Genomic DNA, 4,044 nt, shown 5'->3' with positions numbered 1-4,044 from the left:
AATTATTATCACCACAATACAACTACTATACACAATTTCCAGTAGGTCTGAATAGAAACGACCTAAAATAAAACGATAGTATCCAATAAAAATCACAGTACACACAATTTAACTTTGGTGTCCTAACATCAAAAACTAATCGTCACACCTATCCTTTATATCAATTTCACTGCATTAACTGCTAAATAAATAAACGTAAACAAAGAAAAGTTAAAGCAATACTGTAACAGGTTGTTTTGAAACAGCTGTTTGGTTCAAATAACATTCATTTGAAAAAAAGACCTGGTCACATGTAGCAGGAATATAAAAAGTAAGCACTCTACGCTAGTAAAGCTAATGACGTAATTTATTCAATGAGGGTGGGTAATTATCAAGGATAGAACTGATAACGGTATGGATAATAAACATTGACAATTTGTACATCGTAATTTCCCATATTAGTTAATTTAAACTATATTCATAGTTGAAATAAAAGTGATATTTTCACGTTTGGGGGCGCTGATATAGGCGCCCCCAAACGTAGCCACAACTGAACACGATTTCATAAAAGGATGGTTTGTCTAATTGCAGTATCCTAGGTCAATGTTGATGTTGTGTTCAATCTATGTCATCCATCTGTTTATCTTTGAATAAAAACCCGGCTGAGGTTGTGTTGTGGTGGTAATTTAAAATCGTGATTCCTGATTATTCTTGATCTTCTTTTTATGACATCAATATTTCCGGGCCTAATCCAAAAAAGTTAAAGCAGACAAACATTACTTGTAAACAAAAAGCTACCATGAAGAATTAAAACATGTAAACTTTGTTATTTTTCTGATCTTTCCTTGAAAAGTGGAGCAGTAAAATAATTTGCATTTGTCCTTTTTTATTAAGACTCGTGTACAGAGCCTCGATTTGTACTGTGGTTTAATTCATTTTGGTTAAAACTGTGGTTTAAACTGTGGTCGAATTATCTATACTATTTCCTATAATCAATGATAAAAATAAAATAACCTCATAGTTCCATAGTTTACATTTGACCAGCTGTTAGTTAAAACAAATTATATTGCTCTAAAACAAATCGAAGATTACAAAGATTGCTTTAAAAAATAATTTGAACATCCTAGTACATAGTAAAATTATGTATATTTAATTAATCTGTCATCCTCTTACAGAAGAATTGAACGTATCAATGATTAGCATTACACATAGTATAAATAAGTCAGCCCTAAGTATGTCTTTACATTTTTATCCAAATGCTGAATTTGTGACACAAAAGCTGAATGTTTACAGCTGTTATGTTAAGCAAATTATTTGATGCCAACAGCAAGTTTAGAATCTTAGCGTCGGCTGCTAGACTTTTTAAAAATTAAAACTTAATTTCTAAAAAAACAGGGACCCTAAACTTAAATTATGGCTTCCACATTCCCTAGTTCTCAAAATTATCTTTCTTTCAACACAAAAATCATGAAAATCCGTCGAGTGGTTGATTCAGAATCGTGAAATAAAAAAAACACTGTTTCGTTTTAATATTATAGATTACAATAGCCATCGGATTGTATTATATAGCTATGCTCTTATAAACTTATTAGTGTAGAATTTATACTTTATTTATCTACATTTGTCATACAAAAATGCTTAAGATTGTTTTCAATTCCAATAGTTATTAGACAATTTGTTTATAGCTAGGTATTTGAAACTCATAATGAAAATAGGTTGGTTTAACTTAAACGTGTGAGTGTTTTGTAAACCTGGCAGGTAAAACTAACCAGTTGATTGTCTCACTAGATGTTTTTTATATTTATTAAATTGCAAATTTTATTAATACTGCTTAAGTACATTTGCAAACATAGTGGAAGTTAGAAAGTAAATCGTAAGATGAAATAGATTAATATTTGTTATGTTTACACATGAAGGGTCACATATGCAGCCAAACGCATAATTACCGTAATTAATAAATCTAACGCAACTGTAAACTCAGATCCAGACGGCAGTGGCTGTCAGCTGATAGTAGCATTGTTGTTCTCTGTCTTACTCTACGGTCGTAGGTTAGTCTGCGTTGGACCACTGTTGTGGTTCACTAAAGCTAGACTATTTCACAGATTGTTTGTAATATTTACTTCATGACAATTTACCGTGTGTCAGTTTCTTATCCCAACTATATGTATTATTCATTATTATGATCATTATTATGTGTATTTATTCATTCTGATAGCCCCTGGGTACTACAAAACCCGTTAAACAACGCTTATATTCATTTGTGTAGGTATTGTGTGCAAAAATGATATGACACTTGTAATTGTTTACTTACGATTGTAATACACATAATGCTGCCGTGGCCCTCGAAGTGTTGAGATGTTAATTTTACATTTGTTTGATGTCATAAAACACTTTACGATACTTTCTCCGTAGCGAAACAATTCTGACTTAAATCAATCTTGGTTTGAAATAATCCAACGTAAAATTCGTTTTAAGACATAATGTAGGCCCAATACATTTTTAAACATGGATATATATATTTTTTTTTATTTAGAGTCATTTGAGGTTACGTTTGTCCTAACAGCATTAAAATAAAAGTTTTTATTTAAGAGATTATATTATTAGTTTTGTTAAGCTTAAGGTCTCGAAATATTTATATTACTTGAGTTAATTCGCATGTGTCACCAAAGTAGCTGCAAAATTTAATGTTTTATTAGGTGATTTTATTATTATAACTATATACAATAAATTCATAAATGTTTATGTTTATAAAAACACGATACGTTAATAATATACTGTATAAATAAAGTCCATACTGAGCAGGTTAGGTGTTTAGAGATTTCCATTGATACGTCAGTTGCGTTGACGGTGGAGACCAATATTCAGTAAAACCCTCACGTTCTTGGTCCCCGTTTTGTCACGAAATCTTTGACCATCAGGAATAACCTGAACGTGATTTGTGTTGAGTGTATTTTGTATTGGGTAATCGTTCTGCCAAGTATTTGAATGTGAAAAAAATCGTTACAGAATAAATTTTAAGGGGTCTATAATCTTCTCTTTGGCTAGAAATTAGATTAAGATACAAATACTCAGTTTTTTATTTTAATTCAAATTAATTAATGTTAAATTTTCCTTAAATTTCCTTAAATAGATACTGGAAAAATAGACTCAAACAAGAAGTTTTCAGGAAAGTGTTTGGATTAATATTTGTGACATCCAAACTTTTGTGTATGATATTATTTTACATGTATTTGTGGTTATAAAATGAGACTTTCCCCTCAAACTATAGGTATTGTAAGGGGTGGTTTAATGTTTATATAGGATCAAAAGAAACTGTAACAATACATCCACTCTACGATTATGCGAAATTTGATCACACGTTTAAAAAATCCAAAACTTGATTCTAATTCTTTGTTTGAAATTCATTTTTGGTGATGTTGATGTAAACCTTTGAAAAAAACACTGATTCTAATGTTGAACTGTTATTGCAATAAAATATCTATTGTTTGGATAAACGGTTGCGTTATCATTTTATTTTCAAGATATACCGTACTCGACAAGTAAAGAATTAAATATAATTCCGTTGTAAGTCAAATGAATCATATTTCTTGTTTAGAAATTTTTTTATGGTGTTTTATATGATAATATACAGGTAACGTTTAACCTTTTTGGCCATATAGATTGCAGTTTACAGTTGTTTTTAAATTAATACACTACAATCATTAAATTTAAATCCATGTGTGTAGCCCCTGAGCTGTTGGACATAATGTAAGACTAAATTACTTACGTAATTCCCGTCACAGCTCAATAAAATATGTCTATTCAGGACATGTTTCGGTGTTAAAACACCATCGTCAGCTTCAGGTACATAGTGTAGAGTTGATCAGTTGTTAACATTCTTCTGACGATGTTAACAACTGATCAACTCTACACTATGTACCTGAAGCTGACGATGGTGTTTTAACACCGAAACATGTCCTGAATAGACATATTTTATTGAGCTGTGACGGGAATTACGTAAGTAATTTAGTCTTACATTACAATCATTAAGTTGATCAATGTTCTTTAAAGTAATATTATACATTT

Source organism: Macrosteles quadrilineatus, unplaced genomic scaffold (genome assembly GCF_028750875.1).
Source record: "Macrosteles quadrilineatus isolate MER2022 unplaced genomic scaffold, UCM_ALF_1.0 Scaffold_9__3_contigs__length_116548681, whole genome shotgun sequence".
In the NCBI taxonomy this organism is placed as follows: Eukaryota; Metazoa; Arthropoda; class Insecta; order Hemiptera; family Cicadellidae; genus Macrosteles; species Macrosteles quadrilineatus.
Note: the sequence above shows the minus strand (reverse complement) of the source record.